The following is a 27995-nucleotide window of genomic DNA, read 5'->3' on the forward strand; positions in this document are numbered from 1 at the left end:
CAGTTTATTTTTAATTGTATAGTTTCCTCTATTCCAAATAAATTTGTAAATTCCTGAAGAAAGTGGCCATGCCTCTTCTATATCATAGTATCTAATTTATGGTTTAATTTATAATCTGTGTTTGAAATAGTTTTTACTATGTGGTGTAATATATATAGCAAATAGTTCAAGCAATCTTATCCACACTTCCCACTCCCCACCCCTCTTCCTCTGCTGCATCAATTTGCTTACCTGGGTAAAAATATATTTTGAGTTATTGCAATTTGATTGACCATAAATATTCTGTTTACTGTAAATTGCCTTTCTTAGGTCCTCTGTGGTTATAAGACTGCATGTTTTTCCTGATCACTTCTTCTCTTCAACTGAAATGTCTTATAATTAATTTTAGTTAAATGCTACTGCTTTACAAATAAAGGAGGTCATGAGTTCCCACATGTTAAAAAATCATTAGAGAACAGATATTAGGAGGTATTTGTTTTCTGAATTCACAAACACATGAAGCCTGTTTAGATGACTATCTTTCTTAGTTTTGTAAACTTTCTCTGGAGCTACTTGGCTTTTCCTGTGGCTAAGCTGTTTTTAAATGTGTAGGGGTAGACAGATGTGTTGTGGGTAGCTGCATTGCTTGATAATTTTGTATAGACAATAAACATTTAAGGGTAAAATAAATCATAAATATTGTTTCAACATGGTATTATTTTACCATGCTCATAATATTTTAGAATTTATACTGTCTGTCTTAACTCCGTGTGTCTTTATAAAGACATAAAATTTTAGTAAAACATTATTCTGTGTATGGATGCCTAAATACCCACAGCTTGTGAAAAAAGTTAAATGTATCAATTATATTAGTAAACGTTAATAAGCTGAAAAGATCAGTATTAGAAAATCCTGGGATTTTCTTGTATTAATATACATTGAGTGTAGAAAAAAATAGTTTCAACTTTGGTTATGGTCATATAATAGAGAAAAGATCAAAACTATGTTCAGTAGAAAATGATAGTTTTATGTACAACATTTATGTCAGTTCAACAACAACTGGTAATTAAAGACTGTTCATCCAAAGCTTAATTCAAATGGAATCTTGCAAGATCTCATATCAGGGAGGTGAAAAAAATTTCTAGTGTGAACAAAGGAAGAGGGCCATGTGAATCTTTGTGACATGGGTGTATAAAAAGAATAAAGGATCATCTTTTAAACTGTCAAAAATGTAAAGCTTAAGGCAAAAAATGAGAATAAATTATTATATAAAGGAAAGGATTCTGAGGCATATTTAATTAAATATCATGAAGTCGTTGAGAGCAAAGCAGCCCTCTTGGCATTACGTGAACATCTGCACTGTGAGCATTTTGACCATTCCATTTAGGCAAATTGTCTCTTATACCCTTCTCTGTCTCTCAGTGTTTCTCTTTCTCTTCTGTTCCTTGCTGTGTGTGCTCCTTTTAACCTACTGACGTTGTCTGATACTTTGATATTTTCAAAATATTACTTGTAGAAAGTTCATTGTGGGAAATATGATTCAAAAATTAAAATATGAGAAAGAGAAAACTGTGTATTTAAAATCTATTAATTGTATACATTCTAGGCTAGGAACTCTCTTAAGGCTGATGAAAGAAACTCTATATTTGTTTTCATTTGGGAACAGAGAACAGAGAAGAGGTACATACCTAAGACATCAAGAAGTTCCACAAGAGTTGTCACTTCAGCTGAGAATTGCAAAAATATGTTTTTCAAGTAATATAATTAAACACTACCATCATTTGTACAATACTTAGGTGTCATAAATGAATTTTGAATTTAACAAGTCTAAAATAGACCTTAATTTCTCTTTAAGAATGTGTTTATTCCCTCTACAGTTGCTTTGGCAACTGATACAACCATACGTACTATTTTTCCCTTTCCTACCATGCTCTACCATCCTATCAAATCCCAAAGAAAATCTTATCTCTTGAGTCTTCAGAATATATCTCCAACTCAACCATTTCCATCATCTTGACAGATATCTGCTCAAAATGTCATGATCCTGACCTGAGCCGTGACAATATTTCTGCTGAACGATCCGATTCTACTCCTCTTCTTTTCAATTTATTCTTTACTCAGCAGCCAGCTATAGTATTTTTAAAGCATAAATTAAAGTATACCATTTCTGTTATCACAATTAGAAAAAAATTCAAACTCTTCATCATGCGTCTAAGTCTCTAAGGAGCTGGACCCACCACCTCTCCAAGCTCTTCTACTTCTCTTCTCTTTGTTCACAGTACTATGGTCACTCTGACCTTTCTGTAGTTCAGACATACTAAAATTTATCCTCACTTGGGTTTTGATTTCTTATGCTGTGCCTCCAAATCTTCACATGGCTCTCTGTTTGTTTTCATTCACGTGTCCACTGAGACATACGTGTCTACTGTTTAGAGAATTTACATGGGAACCCTAGTTAAAGTAGTCCTCAGAGGCTGAGCAATTAGTATTATTTATTTTAGTTTTGTAAAATCCCCTCCTTCCTAACTGATTATAATTGTAGATATATGACTCTCTGTATTTGGCAAAACCCATACACTGTGCACATCAAACAGTATATTTTACTGTATTTAAGTTATGCATACATATATACATTAAAAAGTGCAATAGAAAGTCTTTGGAGTGTTTTCATGAGAGGGAGACCCATCTGTTTTTTATTTCAGAATGATTATTTGGCAATTAAGTGGAGGATGAAGAAATGGTAGGCATGGTGGCAGAACTGAGGAGCAGGAGACCAGTTGGGAGGCTATTTAAGCAGTGGAGGCAGAGATGTTCAAGACTTGGATTGGTAGTAATCCATGAAAAGTAGAGGAATGAACTGATATAGGATATTCTTCAGAGGCTGAGTGCCCGGGCATATTGATGAATAAAACATGAGTGAGAGGGCTTCCCTGGTGGCGCAGTGGTTGGGAGTCCGCCTGCCGATGCAGGGAACACGGGTTCGTGCCCCGGTCCGGGAGGATCCCACGTGCCGCGGAGCGGCTGGGCCCGTGAGCCATGGCCGCTGGGCCTGCGTGTCCGGAGCCTGTGCTCCGCAATGGGAGAGGCCACAGCAGTGAGAGGCCCGCGTAACGCCAAAAAAAAAAAAAAAAAAAAAATGAGTGAGAGGTTATATACAAAAAGGAATCAAGAAGGCCCATCTTTATTCTTTGGTCCAACTTTTACATTTTTCTATATTGCATATTATGTCTTTGCCCAAGAGCTGTAAGCTGTTGGCAAGGAGAGAAAGGAAGAAGTAGTGAGCCCTTCCATAGCGGTTGCATTTTTTTCCACTGAATGTGTCCAAGCGATATATATATATATAATTTTTTTCCCTCTCTTTCTGAGAAATTGTTCCCATGCATTTCACTTTGAAGGCACTATGGCCAATTAATTGAACACTTAGCAGCTGTCTTTCCTTTCGTGGACCTCTCACTTCACTATTGTATGGTTATTGATGATTAATGAATCTAAATTATCTCTAGCTTGAGGCTCATATTGACGTTGTTTGAATTAGAAAATTCTCCCTAGAGTGAAGTATTTTGAAATCATCCATATTTACACTGTGCTTTTGCTTACTATCTCTTGATTTGATAGGTGAAATGATGGCTACCATATGCAATTTACAGTGTCTGTCTTCTCTTTGTTTGATTTCACTCCAACAACATTTTTTGTGCTAGTGTGAATTTTAGTTGTATAACAGAAATTCTAATTTACTCATTCCAGGTAATGTTTTATATCTCCACAATGGCAGATTTTTTGAGGCAGCATATTGAAGGCATTTGACAGTTATTTTCTCCTAACTCTTTCATTTGAAAGTTGGGGAGGAATTTGAAAAAAGTTTATATCATAATGATATTTAGGGATAAGAATGGATACATGAGGTTAGTGAATGGTTCATGCTTTTGACTGAGTCTTTCTTCACTCTCGGTGAGGACAGATTTCTTACTCCTCAGCCTCACAGCTCCTGTCTCGCTTAAGCAGATAGCAGCTGTAGGAGGGAGCAGTGCAATGGTATAAGGCAAAAAGAACTGAGGCTTTAAGTTTAGGGAAAGCTGGGTGTTCTTCTACACTCATATCCATGCCTTCTTTTTCTTGAATGCCAACTATTTCTTTACCTGAACCTTCAAGATGGGTATATTCCTCTTAGTCTTTGAGTATTGAAAAAACTATTCAGTATCCCTTGGTACATTAATTACATCATTATTTCTGCTGATATGATATAAATATGTACCATTGTATCCCAGATCTTTTAAAAGCTGGATTCATTTGAAATTTAGCGATATGTATTAATACGATACAAAAATAATTTTATTAAATGTTTTTTATAGAATGGGTCTGAAATTTTAAAAAGTAAGTTGTAGATTCTTTGAGAGTAGTACTTATTTAGAATTTGCTGCAAAAAGAAAGAAAAATTGGATGTTTTTTAATCTTATGAGACTTGGAACTTGATAAGCTCTCATAATAAAGCTTTTCCTTTTATTACAATCATGAAAATGGTTCCTCAGCCTTACAACTATAATACCCTCCAACTCACTCCACATACACAAAAACTGACCTCAAAGTTTTATTTGGCCTATAGTAACACCAAAATTAATTTCATAATGTTGTTCAGGAGAAATTATATCTAACACTTGGTGCTTTTATGGGTTGAAAATGTCTATTCATTGTCACTTTCAATATCTCAAATTTCATCTTGCAAATATTTTCTTCTGTCCATTTCTAATTTAACTACTATTGATTCTGACTGACTGACATATGTTGGCTTTATTATCTTTTCCCACTCCAGAATTCTAGAGGAACAAAGTACTTTATGCTTATTCTTCTAAGGGAGTATAGTTCTAATCACATTTGGTCCCAAAATACTTTATCTTGTTCATACAGTTTTGCCTTTCTACCCCTTATTCCCTCTGACTGAAATAACTTCTCTTATTTTTGCACCTTCTTAAGCCCCACCCCCCTTTTTTTCTAAAAAATCCTGCACAAGTATGACCTTCTGTGAAAACACTATTGTCTTTACACCACTAGTGTGCTTTGAGTTTGCTTCTCTTAAAGCTCCCATCCCAGTATATTGAGTAATGATTTGTTTACCCGTCTGAATCCTCTACTAGATTGAAGGCAGAGCTAAGATGATTTCAGCTCTCACAGTGCAATGCACTTAGCAGACATTCAAAAAATATTTTGAAATATTATAAGAAAGAATAAGTAACTTGCTAAAAAAAGGATTCATTTATTTTAAAGAATTAAGGATGAGAAGGAATCAACCACAGAAACCAACAGTTTGTTGCTCTATTGGCTGTTTGAATTGAATTCCTGCACTTTTGGGGAGAAAAAAACAAAACAAAACCTGCATAGTAGTGAAACACAATCTAAAGGCTTACCAACATGAAAATATGATATATTCTGGGATTATTCTGTGATCATGTCCTCAATATGATATCAATGAGGACAGCCACACAGACTGGATAAGGTTCTCTCTGACCCTTTTCTATGGCTGAGACCATACAATACTTCCCAGGTGGATGGAAAAAGGAACCAAATCATTCCTAAAGTCCTCTCCTAATATATAAATTCATTAAAGCCAGGCATGAATAATTATCAACCTTTCAAAAGATGCTGTGATCAATCTAAAACAGCATGCATTAGAAGGGATGCACTCAAAAAGAAAATTGTCATTATAGAGTTATTAGAAATGGATGCTCTGGGTCATCTAAAGTAGAAACTTCCAGTTCTTCAAACTTTTAACTTTCATGAAGTTTAAAAGTTTAATTAATCTTTTCTCATGATTACTTCTGATTTTTTCTTCCCTATTTCATTTTTCATTATAAATGGAGGAAGAAAAATTATACCAAAGATTAGGTAGTTTTTTGTTGTTTTGCTTTCTTTGTCTGAGCAATGGATAATTCACCTGGGGTTGTGAATTGCATATGCTGGGAGAATTCAACTACCTATAAATTTATAGAGCCATTACTCTACTTAATATCACTTTTCCTCCATGAACTGAATCCTTCTCCCACATTCTCCCATAATTCTACAAACATTTATTGAATATCTACTACATGATAATCACTGTGCTATGTCATGGATCACTGGCAATGTTTTAGACAGAAGTTGTAGAAAACCCAAATATCTCTTTTTATATCTCAACCCATACTGGTTTAGAGAAAAAACTATGTTGATAATAAGCCATTTTACTGATTGATGGGATTTGGAGAACCATAGAGAACTAATCAGTTAAAGTATGAGGAGAGAGTTTTCATCTTTGATGGAGGGAGGTTAAATCAGAATAAAAATTCAAAGTGAAACCAAAGTGGGGTGGGAAGCAAAAAAATATTGTGAAACATTTTGATATTGTTGAAGTATTACAAAAATAAATTTTAAAATGTATTTCTACTAATGAAAGCATACTATAGCTCAAATGTTATAAAAGTAAAAATAGTTATGTTTCTACATACACATCGATATTTCATATTTCTATACTTACCTATCTATAATTAGAGATAGACTTTTAGATATACAGTCAGGTGTGCATTTGGAATTATTTTGATGAATCATCAGAATTATATGAAGCTTGATTTGTTTTATCCACTACTGGTTATGATTTCCCCTGAACTATCCAGAATTTCTTTTCTAATGCCTCTTAGGTATCTGTGATAAGTATTTACAAGAGGGATGACTTTTAATTAATATTAAATGATACCTTATGGGATCAGAAAATAAACCTAATTACCTTTTGGTGTGATGTCACCCTTGACTTTGGCTTCATCATCCATGTGTGCTGTCACCTGGAGCACAACTTTTGGGAAAGACACATGGATTAATAATAAGATTTATTTCAAGGCTGAGTTTTGAAATTTACTAGCAGTATAATTTAAAGAATAATCTGAAGATTTCAATTTCTTTCTAAGTAAATGCATGTGGTGACAATGAAATCTCACATAGATGATATGAGGATTATATAAAATAATATATACACGAGCACTCTATAAATTGTATTATTAGCTATATATTTTATCTTATGCCTGTAGGTTTTCCATTTAAACTCTTTCAGCAAAAGGAATGTTTCACTCATTGTTATGAATGTAGGTATCAGATGGAGACTTAGAAAAGGAGACTTCAAACATATTTTGAATTCAGATATATCAAATTCTATGAAAATGAAATATTCAAGTATAACTATTAGTACATTTTAAAACTCCTAAAATCTGTTTATTTTTTGCCAGCTTTGCAAATATTTGCCTCATTCCACATAAATGTAATATATTTTTGAATTCTCACACACAAGCAAAAGTACGCATGGATCATAGTGTTTAACTGCTACCATAACCAGAAGTTGAAGGGGACCATCAAGCCTAGGAAACAGGTCCAGTTCTTCTTAGGTCTGATAACTAACTGGAGTTAAGTATCATCGTTGATGTTGTTTTACCCCTAGGCATTAGAAATAATCTTGGTTTGTACTTTCTCAGCAGAGATATTCATGAGAAAAGAGTTATTAATTCAAAAGAGTTACATTATTTTCTTTCACACGCAAAAGGAATGAGTAGGACAGTTTGCTGGCAGGTATGCCCGGACTTGGAGAGGTTCATGCTGGTGGGATAATGGAGAATTCAGGTTTGAAACAAATTGGATAGTAAAAAGGGTTCAAGCTTTCATATGTCATCAACAAAGCAGTTATTTTATATGTTCGCTTTCCACAATTCTTCTCCCCTATACTCCAGCTATTTTGGGTTGATAACAATTCACTGGAAAAACTCAGGGCTTTTGAAATTGTCTACAATACTCTTCTTCCATTTATATTTCCATCTGGTCAATGTCTATTTTTGTTTGTTTTTATTTCAGCATTTTATTTACATAACAGTAGGTATTGCATTTGCAATGGTATTTATGACACTAGATTTCCATGGTGTCTTATTTATAAATGATATGTAATATTTTAAATGCATGCTATATGTAAATTTAAATTGGAAATGACAATAGGTAATCTTTGTACCATTTCTGGTATTACAAAATTTATCCCACTTTAAAACTACCCATTAGGTTTTGACTTCTCATTTTTTAAATAAAAATATTGTATCTAAGTAATAATGAACTTTATTTCACCAAGTTTTCAGAAGGTCAGAATTGTAATAAATAGGTGAAGTGACTTACCCTAATTGTGTCTGACTGTTGGATTGTGAAAATTTTATTTCAGAAACATATTTTTATGCAAATTTTATCAATATGTATGGATTCTTCAGACTATGAAATTCTTATTCACAACACTCTTTAGTCCACCAAATATTACCAGCCTTTGCTAGAGTGTTTCATTTGTTCTCTAGGTACTGATTTTTCCCTTTACTAGCACTCAATTTATGCCAAAAATTTAATGCTTTGAAATCAATGCATTAAGATATGCAGGTAAAATTTAAACTTTCTCAGCATTTTAAGTATCTCCTTACCATTTTTTGCAATAAAATAAAGTTTCACCTGAAAAATTTACTGAAAGTTTAAAGGGAAGAAATACAATAGAAAGATGCATAAAGAATAGTACATCAATAAATTGCTCACAAAGAATACCACGAGCAGCAGTGATGAAAACAATAATAGTGCCAATTGCATAGTAAAAAGGAAAAGCACGGAGAAGATCAAGAACACAGCTTGCTTTTACTCTTGGCTGGTAAATTTCCATTAGTCTCCCCTACACACTATTGCCTTCAGCATACTTAAGAGCTGGGTTATTCAAGGTATTGTAGTTGGTCATACATTCTGAACTAGACTGCTGTGCGTTGAATAAGGCATTAGATTGCCCTTTGACTGTGAGGGCAAACTTTTTGATTATGTTCACCCATTCATTTGACAAATATTTTTGTGCCTACTCTGTGCTGAGGACACAACTGTGAACCACAGTGTTTCTGTCCTCAAGGAAACTTCTGCATTGGGGTGATTGCTTTTATTGACTATTACTTGCTTTATCTTGCTCCTATAGCATTAATGAGATGGCTTTCTGGCCAGATAAAGGGATCCTCTGTTTCAACCAAGCCTATCAGTCTAAAGGGACTTAGACCTTAACATCATGACAGCTTTTCTTATTGGAAGGGCTTTTGTTTTATTTGTTTGTTTTCATATCTGTGAAACTCCACAGGGGTACTTACAAATTTTAGTGGCTTGGGTAATCACATAGGAATTGTTAAAAATGCAAATATCCAAGACTCAGCTTTGGAGATTTTGATTTAGTAAGTCAAGGCTGATGCTCAGAAACCCGGAACTTTAACTAACTAGTACCTCAGGTATAACACATATTTTAGAAAAAAATCTTAATTTCAGATTATGGAGTTTGTGTAGGTTTTAAAAATATTTCTGAGTTTAACAGAGCTGGAGGAATCAGTCGCCCAGTCTTCAGACTACACTACAAAGCTACAGTAATTAAGACAGTATGGTACTGGCACAAACACAGAAATATAGATCAATGGAACAGGCTAGAAAACCCAGACATAAACCCATGCACATATACTCACCTTATTTTTGATAAAGGAGGCAAGAATATACAATGGAGAAAAGACAGCCTCTTCAGTAAGTGGTGCTGGGAAAACTGGACAGCTACATATAAAAGAATGAAATTAGAACACTCCTTAACACCATACACAAAAATAAACTCAAAATGGATTAAAGACCTAAATGTAAGGCCACACACTATAAAACTCTTAGAGGAAAACATAGGTAGAACACTCTATGACATAAATTCCAGCAAGATCCTTTTTGACCCACCTCCTAGAGAAATGGAAATAAAAACAAAAATAAACAAATGGGACCTAATGAAACTTCAAAGCTTTTGCACAGCAAAGGAAACCATAAACAAGATGAAAATACAGCCCTCAGAATGGAAGAAAATATTTGCAAATGAAGCAATGGACAAAGGATTAAACTCCAAAATTTACAAGCAGATTATGCAGCTCAGTATCAAAAAACAAACAACCCAATCTAAAAATGGGCAGAAGACCTAAATAGACGTTTCTCCAAAGAAGATATACAGATTGCCAAGAAACACTTGAAAGGATGCTCAACATCACTAATCATTAGAGAAATGCAAATCAAAACTACAGTGAGGTATCATCTCACACCAGTCAGAATGGCCATCATCAAAAATCTACAAACAATAAATGCTGGAGAGGGTGTGGAGAAAAGGGAACCCTCTTGCACTGTTGGTGGGAATGTAAATTGATACAGCCAGTATGGAGAACAGTATGGAGCTTCCTTAATAAACTAAAAGTGGAACTACCATATGACCCAGCAATCCCACTACTGGACATATACCCTGAGAAAACCATAATTTGAAAAGAGTCATGTACCACAATGTTCATTGCAGCTCGGTTTACAATAGGCAGGACGTGGAAGCAACCTGTGTCCATCGACAAATGAATGGATAAGGAAGGTGTGGCACATATATACAATGGAATATTACTCAGCCATAAAAAGAAACAAAATTGAGTTATTTGTAGTGAGGTGGATTGACCTAGAGTCTGTCATATGGAGTGAAGAAAGTCAGAAAGAGAAAAACAAATACTGTATGCTAACACATATATATAGAATCTAAAAAAAAAAAAAATGGTTCTGAAGAACCTAGGGTTAGGACAGGAATAAAGACTCAGACATAGAGAATGGGCTTGAGGACACAGGGAGGGGGCAGGGTAAGGTGGGATGAAGTGAGAGAGTGGCATGGACATGTATACACTACCAAATGTAAAATAAATAGCTAGTGGGAAACAACTGCATAGCACAGGGAGATCAGCTTGGTGCTTTGTGACCACCTAGAGGGGTGGGATAGGGAGGGTGGGAGGGAGTTGCAAAAGGGAAGAGATATGGAGATATATGTATATGTATAGCTGATTCACTTTGTTATACAGCAGAAACTAACACACAATTGTAAAGCAATTATACTCCAATAAAGATGTTTAAAAAATATATTTCTGAGTTTAAGCATTTTTAGTTGTTTGTTTTTCCCCTTTACAGGATTTGGAACATTTCTATCTTGTGGAATTTTCTTGTCTGGGTATTTGATATTTCTGTACAAATTTTGTTTTCTCCCTCTCTCTCTCCACATGGCTTATTTTAAAGTTCAACAAAATTGTCTAAAAGAGAAGTTGAAAATATACTGTTTTGATTACATAAAATATACTGATGTGGTAGCTGGAAAAGTGTGAAAGTAAGAAAAAATTTACAGAGAAAAATCTCTAAGTCTTACAGTTTCAAATAGGGCAGTGGTAGAAGCCAAGAAAATTTTGCTTTTTTTTTTTCCAGCACTGAACCTGCAAAGTCGTGTCAAGTACAACAGATGTGGAATGTCGGCACCCTGATTAACCCAGGTTGTCTGAATTGTAATCTCTTAAATTACATTTCCTTTCTCTTGAAGTTCTGCTTTCTTTTTTATGGATAAAATGTTCCAAGTTTGGTGTGACCTGGTTAATTTTTCTCTGTGGTTGTACATAGATTCAGGTCAACTGCAGGTACTACAGGAAACTCTAGATTTATGCAGAGTATAAAGTATCATTTCTCTCAAAGACAGATCTCTGGGTCCATCTGTGGGATTTCTTCCAAAGACAAGGATTTTTCATAGTTTCTCTAACCTTGAAAGGATTTAAAGTCATAGGCATAGAACTACTGATCAAACCATAGAGTGCTAATAATGTGAGGTATGTGAACTTGGTTTGAAAAATACCCAAGAATTCAGCACGCAAGTTACCATTTCATGCTGTGCTTCTGCCATCTTCTCTAAGTTGTAACCACTTGGTGATGAAGTTTCATCAACTTAAACAGGAACTGTAATATTCATTTAAGAATAAGCTCAGATAAATCAAAGAAATTTGAAATGCATTTTTTATTGAAGTATAGCTGATTTACAATATTGTATACATTGCCGGTGTACAGTACAGTGAATCACAGGTTTTAAAGGTTGTACTCCATTTATAGTTATTATAAAATATTGGCTATATTCCCCATGTTTTACATTTTATCATTTTAAAAATAAAAAATTCAAAATATATAGAACTCTCTATATAGTAGAGTTCTACATATTCTGAAATTTCTGAATATATGCCAACACATTTTTCTGTTTCTGTTGTTCTTAATGTAATGAGAGCATTTACCTCTGTTTACTTAGGACATTGGCCGTATGAAACCACCTAAAAGTAAATTTACCACCAGTTCTACTACTTTTTAAGAATTTTACAAATTATTTCAGTGAAATTTATTTGTTTTTGGTAATTCAGTATATTTAACTCTATTTAAGTTACCCAAATTGCTCTCTTTTTAGAATGTTCTCTTCTAAGAGATAGTAATCCAGGAAACAACCTGTTTCAATCTGTAAATCAGCTCTATCTCAGCAGTTCTCAATTTATACTGAGGAGAAAAACAAGTAATAGACTTAACTGAAGCATGAGTGACGTAGGTTAGATAAGAAGAAGAAAATCCTGACAATAGGGTTTTCAAACCTTGGAATGAATTACAGAGGGAAGTTATACAATCCCTCTTCAACTGAGTTCTTAAAATATATATAATTTGCATGTTTCAGTGATGGATTTAGGGTTTTCTTTACTGAATGGAGATGTTCTTGAATATACCCTCCAAGAGCTATAGGATTCTAAAATTTTTATTAATTCACCTTTTGCATTTAAGATAAATAAATTTGTCCTATTAGCTTCTATAATTAACTCTTCTCATATAAGACTTGACAGAAATTACTGAGTTTGCAAGTTAACAGAATTTAAACTGTAAAACATTTAATGTTATTTTTGATATACTCTATTTGGGTAACTGATTTTCATTTTTCAAACGAACTACTTAAATGTCAACAAGAATTAATGGGTTTTATAACTGATCATGGGAAAAACCATACCATTTGTATTTTTTTCTTAAATGCAATTCACATGAGGGAGAAATGCTCTATTGTGATTCTTCCGAACTGTGAAAGGAATAAATATTTTACAGACTTCTCTTTAATAATCACTTTAATACACTAATTAGAATTTTAAACAACCATCGTATAAACATATAATCAAGATATCTCCTTTGCTAGAATATATTTGTTTAGAGAATTGGCACCCCTCTGAGATTCAAAAATTTGCAAAATGAGGGTACTAGACAAGATGATCTCTAAAGCCCATTTAAGCTCCATGATGCTCTGATTATTTGAAGTACTAGCAGAGTCAGGAGCTATGTGAAGAGAATTGAAATGTCTAATCCTCCCTCTTTGTTCCCTCAGTGAGTACACTTTGTTCCCCCTCTTTCTTCCCTCTGTGTTCCCTCTTTATTCATATTTGCATCTTAATGATATAAATAAAAAGGCTAATTTAAAAGTGTAAATTAATTTCCTCTTCTGTTCACTACAGAATGCCACATGTTTAGTTTATTATTTACATAATTTGGAAAGTATAGAACTTAACAGTTCTAATAAAATCATTGCTTTCTATTAATTCAATATGATGCTTCTTTTTCTAAATAGAATATTCAGATACTTAGAATTTTCCCAAAATGTATTACTTAATGAGTAACTAAAATGCCCTAAAAGGAATAGTGAGTTAAGTGATGCATCAATTAATAATAGAGAACCCAGAGACCACATACCATCTTTATATTTTTTTCTGTATACAAGCATAGCATGTTTTTTAAATGTTAAGGAACACATCCATAGACTAAGTCTATATGGTTATACTATCATTATTATTTAGACATGTGGGAGGATAGAAGGATGGACCAAACACACACACACACACACACACACACATATTCATACCACAGTTAACAGAGAAGCACAAAATGCTGGTGATATCAGTTGACTTAGAATAACCATAAGCATTGTATTTTATTTTTTCATATGCTTCTAACTTATGAATTATTTATGCTTCAAAGTTGTTTATAAATGAGTTTTCATATTTTAGGAATATACTTTTTTAGCAAAGCAATGCTATAGTGCTAAGCTACCAGATCAACCCACAAAAATCTAATTAATTCAAGTTTGGATATAATTGTATTATTGGAACAAAAAGACAAAGCAGCAGAGATTTTTAATTGAAATGTACTACTTGTGAGAAGACTGGTAAATTAAGACAATGAAATTAATTCAGGTAATATTTAGTGAGCAAGGCATTGTAGGAGTGATGCAAAAGTGGTTAAGAACCAGGGCCCCAAAAAGAGATGGTAGATAACTGGCCCCTCCATGCTAGAAATCTGGGTGTTCACAGGGAGAACACTGTAGAATGCTTATTGGATCAACCACTCTGTGTAAGATAAGGCATGATGTAAATTGCAGAACACTGTTGCCATTATGTTTTCATCAGAAATGATGTTATTCTCCCACTGTATTTAGAGTTACCTCCCCTTGGCGTGTGTGTGCGTGTGTGTGTGTGTATGTTTCCTTTTCACTAGATTGCCCTCTTATCAGGCAGATAAAACAACATATTGGGAGTCGAGATAATATATATTCATTGAGATCTGAGATCCTGAAATATTTATGTTTTTATCATCTTGCTGTTCAGGGGAACAAGTAGAGGTTTGTTAAACTTGTTCAGAAAACTGGAATAGTCCTACATCTATAGCAATTCAAATGGAGCATTGAACAAATCACTAAACCTCTTTATCTTAGCCCACCTACCAGCCAGCAACAAGGGTAAACTGCTGCTTTTGGTAAACTTTGGACAACTTAAATCATTGTGGCAGCTGGAGAGCATCCTTAGACGTAGGCAGAACTTTCCTTTTAACAGTGAGATTCCTCAGAAAGACTTCCAAAGGGAGAAAAAAAGAAACAAATCAAGTAAAACCATTGTTCTCTTATTTATAATGCTACTTTAAATGTCAACATCTGAGCATTTGTTTTCAACCATAGATGTATTACACAGATGCCTCAAAGACCTCTGAGAGATGATAAAATGCATGGGATTCAATGTTTCATGTGAACTCTGTTAATATCTCATTCTATGTAGTGCTTAAGGGTTCCTATGATTATTAGAACTGCATATATAAATCAATATTTTGGAGTTTTTTATGTAACTTAGGTATGAGTCCTTTATCAGACATGTGCTGGAAATATTATTCCCAGTCTGAGGCTTGCCTATTTATTTTCTTATCAGTGTCTTATGAAAAGCAGCAATTTTAAAATATGGTGAAGACAAGTTAATACATTTTTCTTTTATGGTCAGTGAAATGCAAATTAGACCACAATGATGTATCACCTCATACTTATTAGAATGGTTATTAACCAAAAAAGAAAAGATAACAATGAATATTTGAATATGTTGGTGAATATGTGAGAAACTGGAAACCTTGTACATGGTTGGTGGGAATGTAAAATTGTACATTCCTTTTGGAAAAGAGTATGTACATTCCTCAAAATATTAAAAATAAAAATACAGTATGATCCAGGAATCCCACTTCTGTGTGTATTTATCAAAACAACTGAAATCTGGATCTTTCTTTTTTTCTCTCTTTCAAACATTTTATTTATTTATTTATTGTTTTTTAATTTTCTTAACATCTTTATTGGAGTATAATTGCTTTACAATGCTGTGTTAGTTTCTGCTTTATAACAAAGTGAATCAGGTATATATATATATATATATATATATATATATATATATATATATATATATACATATATATAAAGTGATATATATGTATATATATCCTCATATAACCTCCCTCTTGCATCTCCCTCCTACCTTCCCTATTCCACCTATCTAGGTGGACACAAAGCACTGAGCTGATCTCCCTGTGCTATGTGGCTGCTTCCCACAAGCTATCTATTTTACATTTGGTAGTGTATATATGTCCATGCCACTCTCTCACTTCATCCCATCTTACCCTTCCCCCTCCCCATGTCCTCAAGCCCATTCTCTATGTCTGAGTCTTTATTCCTGTCCTAACCCTAGGTTCTTCAGAACCATTTTTTTTTTTTAGGTTCCATATATATGTGTTAGCATACCGTATTTGTTTTTCTCTTTCTGACTTACTTCACTCCATATGACAGACTCTAGGTCAATCCACCTCACTACAAATAACTCAATTTTGTTTCTTTTTATGGCTGAGTAATATTCCATTGTATATATGTGCCACACCTTCCTTATCCATTCATTTGTCAATGGACATTTAGGTTGCTTCCATGTCCTGCCTATTGTAAACAGAGCTGCAATGAACATTGTGGTACATGACTCTTTTTGAATTATAGTTTTCTCAGGGTATATGACCAGTAGCAGGATTGCTGGGTCATATGGTAGTTCTATTTTTAGTTTCTTAAGGAACCTCCATACTGTTCTCCATACTGGCTGTATCAATTTACATTCCCACCACCAGTGCAAAATGGTTCCCTTTACTTCACATCCTGTACAGCATTTATTGTTTGTAGACTTTTTGATGATGGCCATTCTGACTGGTGTGAGGTGATACCTCATTGCAGTTTTGGTTTTCACTTCTCTAATGATTAGTGATGTTGAGCATCCTTTCATGTGTTTGTTGGCAGTCTGTATATCTTCTTTGGAGAAATGTCTATTTAGGTCTTCTGCCCATTTTTGGATTGGGTGGTTTGTTCTTTTTGATATTGAGCTGCATGAGCTGTTGTAAATTTTGGAGTTTAATCCTTTGTCAGTTGCTTCATTTGCAAATATTTTCTCCCATTCTCAGAGCTGTCTTTTCATCTTGTTTATGGTTTCCTTTGCTGTGCAAAAGCTTTTAAGTTTCATTTGGTCCCATTTGCTTATTTTTGTTTTTATTTCCATTTCTCTAGGAGGTGGGTCAAAAAGGATCTTGCTGGAATTTATGTCATAGAGTGTTCTGCCTATGTTTTCCTCTAAGAGTTTTATAGTGTGTGGCCTTACATTTAGGTCTTTAATCCATTTTGAGTTATTTTGTGTATGGTGTTAGGGAATGTTCTAATTTCATTCCTAAGCCAGCTTTCAACAAATGCAAAAGGAACTTCTCTAGGCAGAAAACACAAGGGAAGGAAAAGACGTACAATAAAAAAGCCCCTCAAATTAAGAAAATGGTTATAGGAATATACATATCGATAATTACCTTAAATGTAAATGAACTAAATGCTCCAACCTAACAACATAGACTGGCTGAATGGATACAGAAACAAGACATGTATATATACTGTCTATAAGAGACCCACTTCAGACCTAGGGACACATACAGACTAAAATTGAGGGGATGCAAAAGGTATTCCATGCAAATGGAAATCAAAAGAGAGCTGGAGTAGCAATTATCATATCAAACAAAATAGACTTTAAAATAAAGTTATTACAGGAGTCAAAGAAGGACACTACATAATGATCAAGAGATCAATCCAAGAAGAAGATATAACAATTGTAAATATTTATGCACTCAACATAAGAGAACCTCAATACATAAGGCAAATGCTAACAACCATAAGTGTAACACAATCATGGTATGGGACTTTAACATTCCACTTTCACCAACGGACAGATCATCCAAAATGAAAATAAATAAGGAAACACAAGCTTTAAATGATACATTAAACAAGATGGACTTCATTGATATTTATAGGACATTCCACCCAAAAACAACAGAATACACTTTCTTCTCAAGTGCTTATGGAACGTTTTCTAGGATAGATTATATCTTGGGTCACAAATCAAGCCTTGGTAAATTTTAGAAAATTGAAATCATATCAAATATCTTTTCCGATCACAATGCTATGAGACTAGATATCAAATACAGGGAAAAATCTGTAAAATATACAAACACATGGAGGCTAAACAATACACTAAATAATAACCAAGATCCCAGGAGAAATCAAAGAGGAAATCAAAAAATACCTAGAAACAAATGACAATGAAAAGATGAAGACCCAAAACCTATGAGATGCAGCAATAGCAGTTCTATGAGGGAAGTTTATAGCAATACAATCCTACCTCAAGAAACAAGAAACATCTCAAATAAACAACCTAACCTTATCCCTCAAGCAATTAGAGAAAGAACAACAACAACAAAAACAAACCCCAAAGTTAGCAGAAGGAAATTAATCATAAATATCAGATCAGAAATAAATGAAAAAGAAATGAAGGAAATGATAGCAAAGATCAATAAAACTAAAAGCTGGTTCTTTGAGAAGATGAATAAATTTGATAAACCATTAGCCAGACTCATCAAGAAAAAAAGGAAGAAGACTCAAATCAACAGAATTAGAAATGAAAAAGGAGAAGTAAAAACTGACACTGCAGAAGTACAAAGGATCATGAGAGATTACTACAAGCAACTATATGCCAATAAAATGGACAACCTGGAAGAAATGGACAAATTCTCAGAAGAGCACAACCTTCTGAGACTGAACCAGGAAGAAATAGAAAATAGAAACTGACAAATCACAAGCACTGAAATTGAAACTGTGATTAAAAATCTTCCAACAAACAAAAACCCAGAACCAGATGGCTTCACACGCGTATTCTATCAAATGTTTAGAGAAGAGCTAATATCTATCCTTCTCAAGATCTTCCAAAATAGAGCAGAGGGCGGAACACTCCCAAACTCATTCTACGAGGCCACCATCACCCTGATACCAAAACAAGACAAAGATGTCACAAAAAACAAAACTACAGGCCAATATCACTGATGAACATAGATGCAAAATCCTCAACAAAATACTAGCAAACAGAATCCAACAGCACATTAAAAGGATCATACAACATGATCAAGTGGGGTTTACCCCAGGAATGCAAGGATTCTTCAATATATGCATATCAATCAATGTAATAAACCATATTAACAAATTGAATGAGAAAAATCATATGATCATGTCAATACATGCAGAAAAAGCTGTTGACAAATTCAACACCCATTTATAATAAAACCCTCTAGAAAATGGGCACAGAGGGAAGTTACCTCAACATAGTAAAGGCCATATATGACAAACCCACAGCCAACATCATTCTCAGTTGTGAAAAACTGAAACCATTTCCACAAAGCTCAGGAACAAGACAAGGTTGCCCACTCTCACCATTATTATTCAACACATTTTTGGAAGTTTTAGCCACAACAATCAGAGAAGAAAAAGAAAGAAAAGGAATCCAAATCTGAAAAGAAGAAGTAAAACTGTCACTGTTTGCAGATGACATGATACTATACATAGAGACTCTAAAGATGCTACCAGAAAATTACTAGAGCAAATCAATGAATTTGGGAAATTAGCAGGATACAAAACTAATGCCCAGAAATCTCTTGCATTCCTATGCACTAATTATGAAAAATCTGAAAGAGAAATTAAGGAAACACTCCCATTTACCACTGCAACACAAAGAATGAAATACCTAGGAATAAACCTACCTACGGAGACAAAAAATCTGCATACAGAAAGCTATAAGACACTGAAATCTGGATCTTGAAGAGATATTTGCCTCTACAGTCATTGCAGCATTATTCACAATAGGCAAGTTGTGGAAACAATGTAAATGTTCATCAACAGAGGAATGGATAAAGAAAATGTGGTATATACATACAATGGAATAATGGAATGCTAAGTGAAATAAACCCATCACAGACAGACAAATGGTGCATGATTCCACTTCTACAAGGTATCTAAAATAGTCAAACTCATACAAGCAGAGAGTAGAATGGTTTTTTCCAGGAGCTTGGAGGAGGGGAAAATGAGGGTTTGCTATTAAACAGGTATAACTTTTCAGTTATACAAGATAATTTCTAGATATCTGAAGTATAACATTGTGCTTATAGCTAACGATACTGTATTGTAAGCTTAAAGTTTTGTTAAGAGAGTAAATCTTGTTTAATGTTTCTACCATAATTTTAAAAACTATGGTGTAATTTGATAAATCTATTTTTACAAAAATAGTCATTAGATCAATTTTATGATACAAAATCAGAAAGAAATCTAAATGTATGTGAATGAGAATAGATTAGTAATTGTTACATTCATATAATCAAATAAAACATAGTCATTAAAAATGATCTAATTATTTGAAAAATATCCTCCCTAGTTATGAATTCATGTGGAAGAAAAATATAGATTATATTATAACATTTATATAGGGGAAATATATATATACATATATGTTTCATTTGTAACAGTTGAAAATTATGTGTCCATATATGTTTGGGTCTCTTTCTGGACTTTATATCAGTGTTATTGCTTTGTTTGCTTAGCTTTATACTAGTGCTACCAAGCCTTGATTATGACTGTAATATTTCCAAAAAGAGGTTATACTAGCACTTGGAAACATGGAAACATGCTCAACATTGTTTTCATCAGAAAAATGTAAATTAAAGCCATAATGATATATACACCCAGTAGAACAGCTGAAATAAAGTCACTACCAATACCAAATGTTGGAGAGGATGAGAAGACACGTGGAACTTTCATTCAAGATTAGACATACAAGTGTCTAATCGTCAAATCATTGTGTGAAACTATTTGTCAGTTTCTTATAATGTTAAATATACACCTACCTTTTTTTTTTTTTTTTTTTTTTGCGGTATGCGGGCCTCTCACTGTTGTGGTCTCTCCCGTTGCGGAGCACAGGCTCTGGAAGCGCAGGTTCAGCGGCCATGTCTCACAGGCCCAGCTGCTCCATGGCATGTGGGATCTTCCCGGACTGGGGCACGAACCCGTGTCCCCTGCATCGGCAGGTGGACTCTCAACCACTGTGCCACCAAGGAAGCCCCTACACCTACCTTTTGATTCAGGAGTTCCAATCCTAAGTATTTGCAAAAAAAGACACAGAAAAAACATATGTCCACAGGATGCATTTTCACAATTGTTCATTTTAGCTTTATTCAATATAGCGAAGTATTGGAAACAAGAAAAATATCCATCATTAGTAGAATAGGTAAACAAATTTGTCAATTTATACAACGGAATTCTACTTAGAAATTAGATGGAACGAACTGGCAATAACTAGTAATATATGCCAAAACCGAGGTGAATCTCAGAAACATTATAGTCAGCAAAGAAGCCGGACCTAAAAGTACAAACAATATGATCCTATTTTAATGAAGTTCAAGAACTTCTATGTGGAGGCCACTGGAGGAGGATGGACAGGGAAGGCATGAGGGGACTTTCTAGGATAATGGTTATACTTTATATTTTCATTGGGGTTTTGTTTACAAGGGTGTATATATTCATCAAAATACTTTGCACTATACCCTTAAGATTTGTGTTTCTACTTTATTATATCACAAGAAAAAATTTATGCATGTAGTGGTTTCCAGCCTAAGGACTATTTTATATACTCTTTAATATACAGCCTCTCAAGTGATATTCACACATTTTTGAAGATAGGCTTAGTTATATTTTATAAATTAAAACCCCCTGAATTTTCTAAAAACTCACGTGACCTGATGGTAAAATTATACAGGATTCCTTGCTTCTTGTCCATTGCAGTCTTCACTAGACCACAGTGCACTTCAGGTTAATTCCACAACCTGGAATATTGGAGAGCAGCTTTCTGCATACAGCAGAACAGAGGCAATAAGACCATAGGCTCTGAAGTCACACTTCCTTAGTTTAAAACCTGGCTACACCACTTCTTAGCTGTGATCTTGGGCAGATTATTTAGCTTTTCAAATCCTTGGTTTATTCCCTTGTAAAAAAGGAATAGTTATTATAAGTTTATCATTTAATTCCTGTAAGGATATAAGATGTTACTGGTAAAAAGCACATGCAACACTACTTGCCATATAATAAGTGCTCCTTAATGTTTCTGAATGCCGTAACAATAATAATAAATCATGAAATTAATTATATATTAACATAACAATAGCACCCACTATATTAGTGATATAAGTAATTATTTTTATAGAGGCAACAGGAGACATGGTGGCTAAATCACTTCCTAGGAAGTCCAAGTCAGGTGGGAACTGAACGGAGTCCCCAGGACACTGAATTCAAGGAACAATGAGAGAAAGTAAGGCCTGTACAAACAGACTTTATTGTTTATATGTGCATGTGGCCATCAGAGTACAGTTCTTTCACCACCTAGGCAGACATGTCAGTACCTCTCGAGGAACGCATACTATCCTATCATTGTCACAGAAAGTAGCACTTTACTGTCCTGATGATAGATGGCAATGGTAACAGTAGACAGCAGTGAAAGGAGCTGGATGACGCAAAGGGCATGGAACCAGGGCATGGACATGTGTACAATGATGAGGTTTTCTTTTTTAGTTCGGGTGACCTACTTTGACTCTATTGCATGCAAAGAATAATGGCATTCTTCCAGGGCTATATTACATCCAACTTTACAATTTATTTATTTTAAATAATAGATTTTATCTTTAGAACAATTTTAGATCTACAGATAAATTGAGCAGATAGTACAGGGTTCCAATATATTCCCTTCCACCCCCACAGTTTCACGTAATATTAACATCTTGCATTAGTGTGGTACATTTGTTATAATTAGTGAACTAATATTAATACATTATTATTAACAAAATCTGTAGTTACATTAAAGTTTACTCTTGTTGTACATTTCTATGGCTTTTGACAAATGCATAATGTAATGTATACACCATTGTAGTATCATACAAAATAGTTTCACTTCTTCACCTATTCAAGCCAACCCATTATTGCTAAACCCTGCTAAGCACTTGTCTCTTTACTTTCTCTATAGTTTTGCCTTTTCCAGGAAGTCATATAGTTGGAATTTTATAGTAGCTAGTCTTTTCAGGATGGCTTCTTTCACTTAGAAGTATGCTTGTAAGTTTCCTTTGTGTCTTTTCATGCCTTCATAGCTCATTCCTTTTTATTGCTGAATAATATTCCATTGCATGGATTTACCACTGTTTGTTGGTACATTCACCTATTTATTGAAGGACATAGTGTCAGCTTCCAGTGTTGGCGCTTATGAATAAATTTGCTATAAACATTTATGTATAGGTGTTTTGAGGCCATAAGTTTTCAATTCAGTTGGGTAAATACCTAGTAGGTAATTGGTGGATTTTATGCTAAGATTGTTTAGTTTTATAAGAAACTGCCAGATTATCTTCCAAAATGACTGCACCATTTTTCATTCCCATAAACTTTGAATGAGATGTCCTGTTGTTCCACATCCTTACCATAATTTGCTATTGTCTATTATAGAAGTTTAGCCATTCTAATAGGTATACAGTGGTATTTCTTTTTTTTCCCCAAAATTTCAGCCATTTATTTTTTTCATCTTTTAATTCCTATGAGGTTCATCAATTCTTTATCAGTTAACATTCTCATTGACAAAGACCGATTTATTAGAGAATGGACTTGAGCATACAGGGATGTGGAAGGGTAAGCTGGGAAAAAGTGAGAGAGTGGCAAGGACATTTATACACTACCAAACATTAAATAGATAGCTAGTGGGAAGCAGCCGCATAGCACAAGGAGATGAGGTCGGTGCTTTGTGACCACTTAGAGGGGTGGGATATGGAGGGTGGGAGGGTGGGATAGGGAGGGTGGGAGGGAGGGAGACACAAGAGAGAAGAGATAATGGGTACATATGTATATGTATAACTGAATCACTTTGTTATAAAGGAGAAACTAACACACCAGTGTAAAACAATTATACTCCAATTAGATCCTTTTCATACTCTATTTGGAATTGTTGGATTTTCACTTTTGGGAGAAGAACAGATTAAACCTGTTAGCCCTGTTTTTTGCATGCCTGAAGAAATACTTCCGAGAGTGAATGTTCAGCCTGAACTAGTGAGCTAGATTAGATCCCTTGATGCAAAAGTTGCTTAGGGGTATTTCTTTGTTGTAATATATAATTCCTTATTGGTATCTGTTTTTTAGCATCTTTTCATATGTGAGTTCTCTGCATATCTTTGATACAAGTCCTTTATCAGATATGTGATTTACAAATATTTTCTTTCATTCTATGTTTTTAAAAAATCCTCTTAATAGAGACTTCCCTGGTGGTCCAGTGATTAAGACTCCATGCTCCAAATGCAGGGGGCACGGGTTTGATCACTGGTTAGGAACCAAGATCCCGCATGCTGCACAGTGTGGCCTAAAAAAAATAATTCTCTTAATAGTGTCTTTTGCTTAGCAGAAGTTTTTACTATTAATGAAGTGCAACTTACTAATTTTTTCCTTTCATGGATCATGCTTTTGGTGCTGTATTTAAAAACTCATTGTCAAGCCCATTGTCACCTAGATTTTCTTCTATATTATCTGTTATAAATTTTATAGGTTTGTGTTTTACATTTATGTCTTTGATCCACTTTGAGTTAATTATTGTGAAAGGTGTAAGACCTGTGTCTAGATTCATTATTTTTTCATTGCTTTTGCATTTTGATATCCAGTTAGTTGTTCCAGTACCATTTGTTCCAAAATCTATACTTTCTCCATTGAATCTATACTTTTGCTCCTTTTTCAAATATCAGGTGACTATATTGTGTAGATCTTATTTCTATGTTCTCTGTTCTGTTTCTTTGATCTATTTGTCTCTTATTAATATCATGGTGACTTGATTACTGTACCCTTTACAGTAAGTCTTGAAATTTTATAGTGTTGGTCCTCCAAATTTGTTCTTCTGTTTCAGTGACATGTTGGCTATAATGAGTCTTTTGCTTTTGCACATAATCATTAGAATCAGTTTGTTGATGTTGTCAAAATAAGTTGCTGGGAGTTTATTGGAATTATATTGAATCTGTAGATCATGTGAGAAAGAATTGACATCTTACCAATATTGTCTTCTTAATATTGAACATGGAACATTATTTACTTATATCTCCTTTGATTTATTTCTTCATAGTTGTATAATTTTCTTCATAAGGACCATGTGCATATATTGTTAAATTTATTCTTTATTATTTCATTTTATGGGTGCTTGTCAAATCAATCTCATAATCTGATCTTATACAATATTATAACTGACTAATTCAAATGACACCAAAAATAGGATACAGAAAACTGAAAGACACAGGTAAAACTTGGAGAAGTAATATCAACACATCTTTATGGGTGCTTTCTTCCTTCATTTAAGCAGTACTCTGGTCCATATTTTATGTATGAGTATCTAGGTGGATCATACAGGGCTTCACTTAGCCAATGGAAGCTATTTAGGTCATAAAAGATCAATTTTACACTCCAATGATTATATACATTATGAACATTTTCCAGAGTTCCAAGCCTCATATATCCATAAATTCCAAGTTTGTTTACTATAAACAACCTAGACACCAGGTATATCATGCTAAAATTTCCATAGGTAAGGATTTCCTTTTATCTTTCTGTTAGTAATTATTATCAGGAGGAGATTTGACCTTATTTTCTTTACCCTTCTCTCCGCAGGGGAGGGAATTTGAATTTTAAACCAACTGTTTCCTTCACTGGGCTTTGTGTGTGGGGACTTTGGAGACTGGGAAAATGGGAAGAAAAAGGTAGGGAGAGCTTCTAAGAAATTTTTAAGGTTCCAATAATTATGAAAATTACTTGGTGTTAGAAATTTGCATTGATTACCTATATTTTCTTTGTATATATTTTTACTAGAAGAGATATTATTATTATCTTTCTACGTTGTATAAGTTGATGCTACTAACCACTTTTAATAACACAGCAGACCCCTTTAATTTTCCAGGAATATTGATTGATCATAGTATAATGAATGAATTACAGGTTTTGGATGAATAGAAGTCTGTCCCTACTGCTTTCTAAAAGCTATATGAATCTGGTACTTTCTCACTCTATGGACCTATCCCAGACAATTTTTTGTTACTTCACCTATGAAGCAGACAGTATAAAACCTTCCTTGCAGTGTTGTTTCAGGGATTAGAGATGATATAAAAAACAGAACAAGGCTGAAACATGTCAGGCATGACTATTATTATAATTATCCATATCACATTCTCCATTATCTGAATGGAATACAATAAATTTACAATAAATTTGAGTTCTTCTTGTTTAAAACTGTGTAATAGTACAGCCATTACTTTAAGAAGGAATTCCCAAAAAAACTCCCCAAACTTATTCTGTCTTAAAAAAAAAAGTCAATACAGAAAACTAGATCAGTATAACTATAGAACTGACAGATCAGAGGATAAAATATTAAATTTGGGACCCTATTCAGTAACTTGTAATTGTAGAGGTTATACTAGTATTCTCAAGTTTCAATAACAGTGGCCTACTATCCACATAATAGAAGTTAAAAATTATTTTGACCAGGCAGAAAATAAACTGGGATAATATCTTTGCCCCTCTTGAGGATCAGATTGAGTGAACTCTGAGAAAGAAAAAAAAAAAAAAAAACAGTCAATAGAAGATTTTGCTGTGCAATGGTTTAAATAGCCATTAATTAGAGAGATCAGTATTAAGTTTTATCAATATTGAAACTAAAGTTTAGGATACCTGAGGATCACATTTCTTTCCATGGGTTGCATCTTTCATCAATAATCATTAAGCTCTTTGGTGATGATTTTCAGCCCTGGATGTACATTAGAATTACTTGGGGGAGCTTTTAAAAACATGATTTCTAGGTCTCCAATCAAACCAGTTAAAACAGAATCTCAGAGTGTAACCAAGCTTGAGAATTTTTAAATGCAACCCAGGTGATTCTAATAAACAGTCAAGTCTGAGAACACATGGTCTAGTGGCAAGTTAACTGACAAATAACTTAGTGGTTCTGAAAATAACCAAACAATAGTGATAGTTTTCATTCATTAATATATGTGGGAGAAATGGACTTTCACACTACAACTCCAGTATTTGATTGAAAAACACCGATTTAAGAAATGTAGAAAACATAAGTTGGGCTGGGGATCTACAGTTTGTAGATCTTATATTCTATTATATTCCTACTTCAAAGAGAATCTCTACCTCATGATCTTATTGGAATCTATGTGATTATTGTCTGGGAGAAATTTGAGCAAAGGTGTCATTTTCTAAAACTTTTTTCATTCTGAATCCTTCAAACTTTTTAAGTTGTTAGGCTGTGCTAGCAAAAATACCAAGACGCTTTCTAGTGGAAATACCCTTGAACTTCAGGTCCATGGTCCTTGGAGCTCTGACTTTGTATACACTGATAACAACATCACATTAACCAAGACACGTGATCTTTGGAAGGACAATCACAATATTTCTTTTACTAGGTAAAAACAACAAGCCCCAATGTGGATTGAAATCATGAATATGATACTCTAAACAACAGAATTAGTGAGCCAAAACTAAAGAAGGAAAAGAAGAAATCATTAATAAGCTTTAAAGTTATAAGAAAAATAAATCTGAGAGATGACTGTGAAAATGGAGAATTTTCTTCAATATATTGAGTGGCCTTGAAAAGTACTTTTTTTTGAAAGAAAATTATTTTTATCATTTGAATTACAAATGAAGTTTTAACAAAATTGGACTGATGGAGGCAATTATTATTATAGTCTGAAGGTTGAGAAAATTGCTTAATTTCATACTGAAGAGGGAAAGTACAAGCTGGTAAATGCAACATAAATCAGAATCTTGCAACTATACCTGAATATGTATAGGTTAAAATATGAAAAGCTCTGTGTTGGGGTCTCCTGAGTCCTATTATTTTTGTATTACTAACAGTTATCTTTAAGGAATTTATTTGTTGAATATTATTTATTTATTTATCCAAATATTATGAAATATTTGGAAAACATTTAGAAACAATTTGATGGAAATCCAATATGTGTTACCATATATAATACACACAGAAATACATTAATTCACGAGCCAGTATTGGCACAACTACTGCTGAAAGGAATTCGATAAATTGACATTTAGTGTTTTGCAAATCTTTGCCTTTTATGATGCAGATTTGATTCTGAAAAACCATGTTCTAATTACATTTTCTAAAGGCTTATTTTTGTGTGAGCCTTTCATAGAATATTAACACTAGGACTTCCCTGGTGGTGCAGTAGTTACGAATCCACCTGCCAATGCAAGGGACACGGGTTTGAGCCCTGGTCCGAGAAGATCCCACATGCCACGGAGCAACTCAGCTCCTGCGCCACAACTACTGAGCCTGTGCTCTAGAGCCTGTGAGCCACAACTACTGAGGCCCATGTACCTAGAT

This window comes from Mesoplodon bidens (assembly GCF_964165515.1).
Source record: "Mesoplodon bidens genome assembly, chromosome: 16".
Taxonomy (NCBI): domain Eukaryota; kingdom Metazoa; phylum Chordata; class Mammalia; order Artiodactyla; family Ziphiidae; genus Mesoplodon; species Mesoplodon bidens.